The sequence below is a fragment of the Rutidosis leptorrhynchoides genome, chromosome 1, assembly GCF_046630445.1.
Source record: "Rutidosis leptorrhynchoides isolate AG116_Rl617_1_P2 chromosome 1, CSIRO_AGI_Rlap_v1, whole genome shotgun sequence".
In the NCBI taxonomy this organism is placed as follows: Eukaryota; Viridiplantae; Streptophyta; class Magnoliopsida; order Asterales; family Asteraceae; genus Rutidosis; species Rutidosis leptorrhynchoides.
This window is the reverse complement of record NC_092333.1, coordinates 639,003,375-639,016,771: the sequence shown is the minus strand read 5'-3', so window position 1 is coordinate 639,016,771 and position 13,397 is coordinate 639,003,375. Positions and strand designations below refer to the sequence as shown.

Genomic DNA, 13,397 nt, shown 5'->3' with positions numbered 1-13,397 from the left:
AAACTAATATAGCGTTAAGCTTTGTTTAAAGATTTCCCTGTGGAACGAACCGGACTTACTAAAAACTACACTACTGTACGATTAGGTACACTGCCTATAAGTGTTGTAGCAAGGTTTAAGTATATTCATTCTATAAATAAATAAATATCTTGTGTAAAATTGTATTGTATTTAATAGTTTTTCCTAGTAAAATAAAGCTATTTCATAATGCTAAAAATGAACATATATTTCATAGCATTATCCCTCAAAAAGACAAGCTTTTAGTTGCAGTTGTCCTATTTACAAGGAATATTCGTTTAAATATTAAATGATGAAGACAAAATGCAGATTCGATAAATTGAAGACGCAAACGACCAAAAAGCTTAAAAGTACAAAGTACAAGCAAAGAGGTTCAAATTATTGATAAGGAACGCCTAAAAATGACAAGAGTACAAGCCGCAAAACGCAAAGTACAAGATATTAAATCATACGAAAGGACGTTCGAAAATCCGAAACATAGACATGAACCAGCTTTCAACGTACGACGCAACGGACCGAAAGTTACAAATTCATTATGTATATAAATATAATATAATATATAATTAATTATATAAATTATATATTTATATTATATTTATATAATAAAATCCGTCGGCAAGCTAGGAGCCAAACTTATGTTAGCTGGAATCAGGGGCTCCGCACTCGCAGAGCTTTGAAGACAAAAACCTCCGCACTCGCGGAGGTCAAACAGTATTACGTGGGCCTATAAAAGGCCGAGCATTCGGCCGATTTTTACACATCTTTTTCTTCTTCATTCATACGTAAGAAATATATATATTTATATTTTAATTTTAATTTCTAATAATAAGGGTATGTTAGCGAATATTGTAAGGGTGTAAGTCAAAATTCTGTCCGTGTAACGCTACGCTATTTTTAATCACTGTAAGTTATGTTTATATTATTTTCATTAATGTCTCGTAGCTAAATTATTATTATTATGCTTATTTAATGCTGAAGTAATCGTGATGTTTGACTAAATATTAAATTTGGGTAATTGGGCTTTGTACCATAATTGGGGTTTGGACAAAAGAACGACACTTGTGGAAATTAGACTATGGGCTATTAATGGGCTTTATATTTGTTTAACTAAATGATAGTTTGTTAATTTTAATATAAAGATTTATAATTGGACGTACCTATAAATAACCATATACACTCAATCGGACACGATGGGCGGGATATTTATATGTACGAATAATCGTTCATTTAACCGGACACGGGAATGGATTAATAGTCTATGGAATTATTAAAACATGGGTGAAATTATGTACAAGGACACTTGGCATAATTGATAACAAAGTATTAAAACCTTGGGTTACACGCAGTCGATAACCTGGTGTAATTATTAAACAAAGTATTAAAATCTTGTTACAGTTTAAGTCCCCAATTAGTTGAAATATTTGACTTCGGGTATAAGGATAATTTGACGAGGACACTCGCACTTTATATTTATGACTGATGGACAGTTATGGACAAAAACCAGACGGACATATTAAATAATCCAGGACAAAGGACAATTAACCCATGGGCATAAAACTAAAATCAACACGTCAAGCATCATGATTACGGAAGTTTAAATAAGCATAATTCCTTTATTTTCGTATTTAATTGCACTTCTAATTATTGCACTTTTATTTATTGTCATTGTATTTAATTGCACTTTTAATTATCGCACTTTTTAATTATCGTAATTTTATTTTATCGCACTTTTATTATTCGCAATTTCATTATCGTTATTTACTTTACGTTTTAAATTAAGTTTTATTTATTTAATATTTTACATTAGGTTTTAACTGCGACTAAAGTTTTAAAAATCGACAAACCGGTCATTAAACGGTAAAAATCCCCCTTTATAATAATAATATTACTTATATATATTTGTATTTTTATAAATTAAAACTAATATAGCGTTAAGCTTTGTTTAAAAGATTCCCTGTGGAACGAACCGGACTTACTAAAAACTACACTACTGTACGATTAGGTACACTGCCTATAAGTGTTGTAGCAAGGTTTAGGTATATCCATTCTATAAATAAATAAATATCTTGTGTAAAATTGTATGGTATTTAATAGTATTTCCTAGTAAAAATAAAGCTATTTCATATACACCTCGCATAACATCAAGTATTTTTGGCGCCGCTGCCGGGGAACTTAAACGCCGAAAGCGCAACGCTAATGATATAAAAAAAAATAATAATATAATTTTGTTAAAGTTTTTATTAAGTCCTTCGTATAAAAATATAAGTTTTTTTTTAAAATATAAAAATATAAAAATACAAAAAGAGTTTATTAAAAAATATATAAAGTTAAAAAAAAAGTATTTTTACTTTTGAGTTTGAAAATAAGTATTTTATTGTTTTATAAAAATATTTAGTTATATTTATATTTTATATATATTTGATAAAACAGAAAAACATAAAAAAAATAAAAAGAAAAAAACTGAACCTGTGCAAAAACGAACCCCTTTTCAGCCTAAATTTGACCCTCCGCGACTCGCGGAGATTTTGAACTGGACCTAACCGCACTCGCGGAGGTCAATCTGACAAGTCAACCTAGGACTGCAATTAATACGAAATTAGGGTTTAATTAATTTAATTATTTAGTTTTTAGAGTTTTAGTTAATTAATTAGTTTAGTTATTTATTTAATTTGTATTATTAAGTTATAATTAGTTTAATTAATTTATAAAATTAATAGTTTTATTAAATAAATAATATAAAAATAATATTTTTATAAAAATTGTACTTTTTACAACTTTAAGTATATTTTTATATTTTGTACTTTTTTTATTTGTTTTAGCGTAATATTTGTATTTTTCGCTCGTATTTAGTTTTAAATCATAGTATTTGCCATAGTTATTTTTATTTCTAGATTTTTAGGCTTTGCCGTAAAATCCCTTAAGTGCTTTTTCTTTAGACTAAGATTTAGATGCTTTAGAAGTTTGCGACGCTGTTCTAAGTTTTTAGTACCTTTTTAAGATATAGCCATTTGGGATATAGAATTCCTTGTAAGCTTTAATATTTTTAGACGCAACTTTTAATTCTTAGTTTTTAGTTCCTTTTTAAGTTTCGACGTGCTACTTTCTTATTTTTATTTTCCGACGCCTATTATTTTTCAATCTTTTATTTTTCGACGTTTTTCGACGCGCTCTTTTTCTTTCTTATTTCTCGACATTCTAGTTTTTAGGACTTAGAATTTTCTCTATTTCTTATCTAAATTTCTTAAATTTCAACGAAAAATTATTTTAAGCGGTTAAATTGATAGACATCAAAATTTTCTGGTTCGTAGTAATAGTTGGATTTGTACGTGGACCGGGTTATTGGAGCCAAACAGTACTCAATTATATTGAGACCAAACGAATCCTGCCCCTCTGCTGCATCTTTTGGCTATTCGAAACTTTGGGTAAAATCAGAAAAGTCTATTAATTGGATAACTTATATAATTTTTCTTTCTTTTTAAAAACTAATAGGATATCCAGTGAATGCACCGAGCAAAACGTTCACCACCTTTTGTACGTTCACCACCTGTAACTCAATCAAGACATCTCGCAAATATTGTCGCCGTTGATTTTTCTTTAGAATCGTCATCCAGTCGACCAAGTACTCCAATTCAAATTTCCGATAATCCATTTTTTGAACCCGACCTCACAATTGAGAATCCGGAGAATATTCAGGGACGATTCCGAGATCCTGAACCACTAATCTTTCCTCCGGAACCACCAATCATTCAAATAGAGATTGTTGAGGAACGAACTATTAAATCAGAATCCTCTAGTGATTCAGATTCAACAAATTCAATCATGGAGAATCTGGAACCTTTAAGTATGGAAGACCGAATGAGAGCTAAACGCACTGGCCAAGGTCACGCAATTACTCAACCTGACATTAATGCGCCAGATTATGAAATCAAAGGACAAATTCTACACATGGTGACTAATCAATGCCAATTTAGTGGTGCACCGAAGGAAGATCCAAATGAACATCTTCGTACCTTTAATAGGATCTGTACTTTATTTAAAATAAGAGAAGTGGAGGATGAACAGATATATCTCATGTTATTTCCCTAGACTTTAAAGGGAGAAGCCAAACATTAGTTAGAATCGTTACCTGAAGGGGCGATTGATACATGGGACGTTTTAGTTGAAAAATTTCTTAAACAATTCTTTCCGGCATCTAAAGCCGTAAGACTTCAAGGAGAAATTGTTACGTTCACACAGAAACCAAATGAAACTCTATATGAGGCATGGACCAGATTTGAAAAGTTATTGAGAGGATGTCCGCAACATGGTTTAGACACCTGTCAAATAGTACAAATATTCTACCAAGGATGCGACATCACTACAAGGAAAGACATAGACATAGCAGCTGGTGGTTCTATTATGAAGAAAACAGAAACTGATGCTTACAAAATTCTTGATAACACTGCTTCCCACTCACATGAGTGGCACCAAGAAAAAGATATCGTTAGATCATCTAAAGCAGCTAGAGCCGATTCTAGCCATGACTTAGATTCTATTTCCGCAAAGATAGATGTTGTCGAGAGACGAATGGAAAAGATGACTAAAGATATCCACTCAATACTAATTAGTTGTGAGCAGTGTGGAGGACCACATTTAACAAAAGATTGTCTCAGTATTGAACTAACAATGGAACAAAGAGAGAATGTTTCATACATAAACCAAAGGCCTGGAAATAATTATCAGAATAATTATCAACCGCCAAGACCAATTTAAAATCAAAATCAGAATTATAACCAAAATGTTCCATACAACAACCAACAAGGTCCTAGCAATCAACAAGTATCCAATAATACTTACAATCAGCAAAGACCTAATTTTCAAAACAAACCACCACAAACCGATGATAAAAAGTCGAATTTAGAAGATATGATGACGAAGCTAGTTGAATCTCAAACGCAATTTTTCACATCTCAGAAACAAACAAATGAACAAAATGCTCAAGCATTTTGAAATCAACAAGCTTCTATTCAAAATCTGGAACAAGAAGTAAGTAACCTAGCATGGTTAATAGGTGAAAGAAAACCGGGAAGTTTACCTAGTGATACAAATGCTAATCCCCGGAAAGAAACATCTAAAGCCATTACCACAAGAAGTGGTATTACACTTAAATCACCTGAAATACCTGTAATTTCTGAGGAATCTATTCCTACTCCATAAGAACCACAACCTGAACAAAATAAAGAAAAAGAACCGGTAGTTGAAAAGGCTAATGAAGATAACACAGTTAAAGCTAAACCTTATGTTAAACCATACCAACCACCACTTCCTTACTCGAGTAAAATGAGAAAAGAGAGACTTGAAGCCGAGCAATCCAAATTCTTGGATATGTTTAAACAGATAAATGTAAATCTTCCTTTCATTGATGTGATTTCAGGAATGCCTAGATATGCTAAATTTCTGAAAGATCTAATCACAAATAGAAAGAAAATGGAAGAACTTTCGGCTGTTACTATGAATGCTAATTGTTCAGCAGTGCTGTTGAATAAGATACCAGAAAAACTATCTGATCCAGGAAGTTTCACAATTCCATGTTTTATGGGTAGTCTTAGTTCAATAGAAGCATTGGCAGACTTAGGTGCTAGTATAAACTTAATGCCGTATTCACTATACGCTAAACTAGACCTTGGAGAATTGAAACCAACACGAATAAGCATACAACTAGCCGATAGATCAGTAAAATATCCTAGAGGGATAATGGAGAACATGCTAGTTAAAGTTGGTACTTTAGTATTTCTAGTAGATTTTGTTATCCTGGACATGGAAGAAGATTCTCGAGTACCTCTCATATTAGGAAGACCATTCTTAAACACGGCTAAAGCAATAATAGACGTGTTCGGTAAGAAATTGACCCTAAGTATAGAGGACGAGAGTGTTACCTTTTCAGTTGATAGAGCCATGCAACAACCGCAATCTGCAGATGATACATGTTATTATATTCAAACTATAGAATCACATGCAGAATTGTTAGAAGAATTTCCAGAATTACAAGGAACAGGATAATGTTCTTTAGGAGAAGGTACTGAACCAATTAATGAAACTGAAATGTTAGCTACACTTATGGCTAATGGATATGAACCAATAACAGAAGAAATTCAAATGCTAAAAGAAGAAGACATATATCGATATAAATCATCGATAAAAGAACCTCCGAAATTAGAGTTAAAGCCACTTCCAAACCATTTGGAATACGCTTATTTACATGGTGAATCTGAATTACCTGTAATAATATCGTATTCTCTTACTGAAAATGAAAAATCTCAACTCATTTCTGTGCTAAAAGCTCATAAACCAGCTATTGCATGAAAGATTCATGATATTAAAGGAATAAGTCCTTCGTATTGCACACATAAAATCCTTATGGAAGAAGGTCATAAAACGTATGTGCAACGCCAACGAAGACTAAATCTTAATATGCAAGATGTTGTTAAGAAAGAAATTATTAAACTGCTAGATGCAGGTTTAATTTATCCAATTTCTGATAGTCCATGGGTAAGCCCAGTTCAATGCGTGCCTAAAAACGGTGGCATAACTGTCATTACAAATGAGAAAAATGAGCTTATTCCTACTCGGACTGTAACAGGATGGCGTGTATGTATTGATTATAGAAAATTAAATGAAGCCACCAGAAAAGATCACTTTCCCTTACCTTTCATTGATCAAATGTTGGAAAGATTAGCCGGAAATAGTTACTATTGTTTGCTTGATGGTTTTTCTGGATATTTTCAAATTCCAATAGCACCCGAGGAACAAGAAAAAACCACGTTCACGTGCCCTTATGGTACTTTTGCTTACCAACGCATGCCATTTGGACTTTGCAACGCCCCTGCAACCTTTCAAAGGTGCATGATGGCGATTTTTCATGACATGATAGAAGAATGCATGGAAGTTTTCATGGATGACTTTTCAGTCTTCGGTAATACTTTTGAATCATGTCTAGTTAATCTTGAACGAATGCTTATTAGATGCGAACAATCAAATCTAGTTCTTAATTGGGAGAAATGCCATTTCATGGTTAAAGAAGGCATCGTTCTTGGTCATAAAATTTCAAAGGAAGGAATTGAAGTGGATAGAGCTAAAGTAGGAGTAATTGCTAAACTTCCACATCCCACCAATGTTAGAGGAGTTAGGAGTTTTCTAGGGCATGCCGGTTTTTACCGACGTTTCATAAAAGATTTTTCTAAAATTGCCACTCCTATGAATAAACTCCTAGAAAAGGATGCTCCATTCATCTTTTCAGATGAATGCATCAAATCTTTTAATATACTTAAAGAAAAACTCACTAATGCGCCGATCATGATAACACCAAATTGGAATCTACCGTTTGAACTTATGTGCGATGCAAGTGATTTTGCAATGGGAGCCGTTTTAGGACAAAGGATTGAAAAACGATTTCAACCTACATATTATGCTAGTAAGACGTTACAAGGAGCACAAACAAATTACACAACTACTGAAAAAGAACTCCTTGCTATTGTCTTTGCTTTTGACAAATTTCGTTCATATCTCGTTCTAGCTAAAACGGTGGTCTATACCGACCATTCTGCTCTTAGATACCTATTTTTGAAACAAGATGCTAAACCACGATTAATCCGTTGGATCTTACTCTTACAAGAGTTTGATATTGAAATCCGAGATAAAAAGGGAGCAGAAAATCTCGCCGCTGATCATCTTTCTCGTCTTGAAAATCCCGAATTAGAAGTTCTAAATGAATCGGCCATACAAGACAACTTTCCTGATGAATATCTATTGAAGATAGATTATAATGAAATTCATGGTTTGCAGACTATGCAAACTATTTAGTATGTGGATTCCTTGAAAAAGGATTGTCGTACCAAAAATGAAAGAAATTCTTTAGTGATATAAAACACTATTTCTGGGAAGATCCACATTTGTTTAAAAGTTGTCCAGATGGAATAATACGCCGATGTATATTCGGAGATGAAACTATTAAAATCTTAAACCATTGTCACACAGTACCAACAGGAGGGCATTATGGGCCTCAACTAACAGCAAGAAAAGTTTACGATGCTGGATTCTATTGGCCTACAATTTACAAAGACGCACACCTTCTTTGCAAATCCTGTGATGCTTGTCAAAGGGCCGGAAAAATAAGTCAACGTGATGAAATGCCACAAAATGTCATTCAAGTATGTGAAGTATTTGATATTTGGGGTATTGACTTTATGGGTCCATTTCCAAAATCTCATAATAATCTCTATATTCTCGTAGCCATTGATTATGTATCTAAATGGGCGGAAGCACAAGCTCTCCCAACTAACGATGCACTAGTTGTAGTCAACTTTTTAAAACATTTTTTTGCAAGGTTTGGAACACCGAAAGCTTTAATAAGTGATCGGGGTACTCATTTCTGTAATAATCAACTTGAGAAAGTTCTCAAAAGATATGGAGTAACTCATAAAATCTCCACTGCTTATCATCCACAGACAAGCGGACAAGTTAAAAATACCAACCGAGCTTTAAAACGTATTCTAGAGAAAATCGTAGGATCAAATCCGAAGGAATGGTCCATTAAATTGGAGGATGCACTCTGGGCTTTTAGAACAGCCTACAAAACTCCAATTGGAATCACACCTTTTAAACTCGTTTACAGAAAAACATGTCATCTTCCAGTAGAAATTGAACACAAAGCATTTTGGGCTTTGAAGACATGTAATCTTAATTTACATGAAGCTGGACGTCTACGATTAAGTCAACTAAATGAATTAGAAGAATTAAGACAAGAAGCATACGAAAATTCGCTAATCTATAAGGAAAGAACGAAGAAATGGCATGATAAAAGAATCAGAAGTTCAAAAGAATTTAAGGAAGGAGACAAAGTTCTTCTTTTCAATTCACGATTCAAGCTATTTTCTGGAAAATTAAAATCAAGATGGTCTGGACCATTCATAGTCAAAAGAGTTTTCTCATACGGAACAGTAGAATTAATAAATTCAAATGGAATTGAATTTAAAGTTAATGGTCACAGAGTTAAACATTACATAGATAGTCCGATGGAAGTTGACAACGAAGTTAATCACAATTTCAACACCACAGCTAACTAAGTGTGGGGAGAATCAAGTCTTTTTAAGGATAATATGTATTTCTGTTAGAGTTAGATTTTCTGTTTTCGTGTAGTTCTCGAAAATGGAACCCGAATGGTCTTTCCCTAGCAGACCCTAAAGAACTAGCCTTCTCCCCCCCATTCTAAATTTTTATTTTTTTTAGGTTTTACGAAATGAAGACTTCCTGTGAATTAAACCATGGTCTAATGCTACACGCTTTGATTACTAAACGTAATAATGACACCCTTCCAAGTGAAATAGTATCATTAATCAGAGGCAAATTGGACGAAGTAAGAAAAGAATCCAGATGCGAAAATAATAAGTTACAATTTGGTAAAGGAAAATCAAAATCTGCAGCGAAAAGAAGAGCACGACACCTTGAAAGATGTCACAAATGCGGAAAATGGTCACACGAAGGTAAATGTTCAAATAATCAAACCTATTCAAACACCGAATTTGTTACTTTATGCAGAGACAGACCGTTCATATGTTTAGAAGAAAAATCGATAAATGCTCGAGGTTACGCCTATGTAGCTATGGAAGACCAATTAGTCCGACTATCTTATGAGTGGGCTAGAGCATATCACTAAGAAATCTCTTTCACAGGTAAGTTTGTACAGTTTTCATTTTTATTTTTATTTTTATTTTTAACCTTTTGATAATAAACGCTAAATTGTTCGCTATAAAGTATTAAATTGGTATTCGATAAAATTAGGTCTTGCGACCAAAATTATTGATATCATACAAAAATTTATTACATCACTGCGAAATTTAACGTTTATTCTTAAGGTATAAATATCTTTAATCAATCAACCAAAAATATTTTAAAAATTCGTCATGAGTTAAATTAGGTCATGGAACCGAAATTACTTTACCGAAAAGAGGGGCGCATATTTTTGATAATATTTGATTGATTAAAGTGGGATAAAAGCCAAAAAGATTTTTAATTTTATTTTTACCATATTTTTAAAATTAATATATAAATATTAAATTAATATTGTGAATTTTTTTTTAAATCAATATATTTAAGTTTGTAAATATTTAAAATTTTTAATATTTTTAATATAAGTTTGTATGTATAAAAACAAAAATATAATATAAGTTTGGTGTGAATTTTTAATTATTAATATGAATTTTCAATTTTATGCATTTTAAATTTAAGTTTGGTGTGAATTTAAAAACAAAAATTTACTTTATTTCGCTAAGTTAAAAATATGATTTTTAAAATTCGTCGTGAGTTGAAGACTAGGTCGTTGAACCGAAATTGCTTTACCCGAGGGAGGGAGGAGAACTTTTATTATCATTATTTTTAACCTTATTGAATTAAAGTATGCCAAAAACATTAAAAAAACTAAAAAAATCTTTGCTTTTAAATCAACGCTTTGAAATGATGAAATTTTAAAATTTTGTCGAGGGACGGACTAGGACATCATTCCGAAACAACCTCGTCCTAAATAAAAGGAAAAACAAAATTTTAAATTTAATTTATGTTTTAAATAGTATAAGGTTTTTTTTATAAAAAAAATGTGAAAATGTGTATAAGTTTAATTTTGATTTAACATGTTATTGTGATTGTTTTAAGTTGTTATTTTGCTAAAACTAATGCATATTTGGATGCAAAAAAATTGTGTTTGATATATTTTGCAGACTGAAAGGGGTGAATCTTCATCCCAGGCTCGCAATGCTCCTCCGGAAGATGCAGATCAACAGAAAATTAATAACCAATACCGACAAGATATGCCTCACCCAATTGTTTTATATTCAAACATTCATGAGGCATACATCCGAATTTGAGATTTGATAGATATTGGATAGACTATCCAAAATATCAAAAGAACCTACACAACCTTGTGTCTAATAATGTTGAGGTACCCAGAGTTATAGATTGGGAACCATTAGAGGTAGTGGAATTGGCCGAGCCAATCAGGGAATTACTTATTCAAAGGTATGATAATTCTACTTTTAGTGATTGGGTACATTTATTCAACATGCGTAGACCTGTATATAGAGAATAGTGTATAGAGTTATTGTGTACTATTGAAATAAATGATCGGGTAGATACTTTAACCGATCATAGTTTTATTAGATTTTTATTAGGAGGGGAGATGCGCCATATGTCTTTACTAGATATGGCTCGGGCTTTACGTATATATACGCCCGAGGAGCTAGCATCTTATGATTGTCAGAGGTTAATAGTTTATGGTAGGAGGGTGGATGAGAATTTTGATACGAATGACGTATGGAGTAGGATGACTAGCCATCGCAGATTCCAGGGGGGATTATACTCTTATCTTGATATTGATAGAGCTGAATTAAGAGTAATCCATAGGTTTTTAGCCAATTCGATTACACAACGAGGTAAGAATAAGGAAAAGGTAAATGAACAGGATTTTTTTTACCACATGTGTATTCGAGACCCACATAGCACTGTAAGTATACCTTTTTGTGTGGGTTATTATTTATTGACTATGGTTAGGGGTATGAGGCGTGGTAGCATAATAGGAGGTGGTATATTTATTACTTTAATTGCTGGATATCTCAGTGTGGATAGAAGTCGAGGGGGAATATTAATGGCAGAACCAGAACCCTGTGATAGAATAGATTTGCGTGTTTATCATGGTGCTAAGGTCTTAAAGAAACGAAACAATGCGGCAGCACGTTATGATGGCAGGCATCCACAGGTTGAGAGAGATCAACAGCAAGGTCAACCGGGAGGGGGTAATCCAATGACGGAAATGCAAATTTTTATGGCTCGACACGAGTATGAAATGGCTAAACAAAAAGCATTTCAAGATTGGCAGTATCATCAAAGCCAAATCATAAGTCATTGTACACACGTAGGTAGAGACTACATTGCTACCGTTATGCCCGAATTTGCTCCTTGGACTTTAGAGAGCCGACCACCATATCCTACATATGACCCGGCCCAAGCATTTTACAGCATCTATGGATACGCTTGGGACCCATACTGGAACAATCCTCCTCATCCGTAATTTTCTATTTTTGTTTATTTTATTGTAATGTTACTAATTCTTAATTTTCTTATTTTTTATTTCTTATTTTATTATTATAATAGCTTTTATAATTTTCTAACTTTATTAGATTTTATAAACATAACTTACAGTGGGTATTAATAGCGTCGCGGTACACGGACAGAGTTTCGACTTACAAAACCTTAAAACATTCGACTAATCGAACCTTATTATTATCACTAACTTAAAATTAAAATTACAAATTGTGATTACGATTTGTAGTGACACTTGATACATAAATTGGGTAAAGAAAATATAAATATAAATATATATCCTTATAGGAAATGGGACCTCCGCGAGTGCGGTCCCTTTTGTTCTTCAGACCTCCGCGAGTGCGGTCCCCTCAATTTCAGCTCACCAAACAAAGGATCCAAGGCTGCCGACGGATTTTATTATATAAATATAATATAAATATATAATTTATATAATTAATTATATATTATATTATATTTATATACATAATTAATTTGTAACTTTCGGTCCGTTGCGTCGTACGTTGAAAACTGGTTCATGTCTCGGTTTCGGATTTTCGAACGTCCTTTCGTATGATTTAATATCTTGTACTTTACGTTTTGCGGCTTGTACTCTTGTCATTTTTAGGCGTTCCTTATCAATAATTTGAACCTCTTTGCTTGTACTTTGTACTTTTTAACTTTTTGGTCGTTTGCGTCTTCAATTTGTCGAATCTGCCTTTTGTCTTCACCTTTTAATATTTAAACGAATATTCCTTTTAAATAGGACAACTGCAACTAAAAGCTTGTCTTTCTTGAGGGATAATGCTATGAAATATATGTTCGTTTTTAGCATTATCAAATATTCCCACACTTGAGCGTTGCTTGTCCTCAAGCAATATAGTCTTGAAATATACTAGAATCACTTCTTTATTCTTCACACTTTGTACATCAGTGATGAAATGTCCCGTTCTTATTGATTAAAAACGTTCCATATTAATTGATTTCGTTGCGAGGTTTTGACCTCTATATGAGACGTTTTTCAAAGACTGCATTCATTTTAAAACAAACCATAACCTTTATTTCATCAATAAAGGTTTAAAAAGCTTTACGTAGATTATCAAATAATGATAATCTAAAATATCCTGTTTACACACGACCATTACATAATGGTTTACAATACAAATATGTTACAACAAAATAAGTTTCTTGAATGCAGTTTTTACACAATATCATACAAGCATGGAGTCCAAATCTCGTCCTTATTTAAGTATGCGATAGCGGAAGCTCTTAAT

The 13,397-nt window shown here is 32.6% G+C and overlaps 1 non-coding gene across 1 annotated transcript; it reads right to left on the bottom strand.

Annotated features, from left to right (window-relative positions):
* Positions 1-4,221: 4,221 nt before the first annotated feature.
* On the bottom strand, positions 4,222-4,328 carry LOC139887184 (small nucleolar RNA R71). Its single transcript, XR_011773024.1, has one exon. It is a non-coding gene; the product is annotated as a small nucleolar RNA R71 (small nucleolar RNA).
* Positions 4,329-13,397: the final 9,069 nt, after the last annotated feature.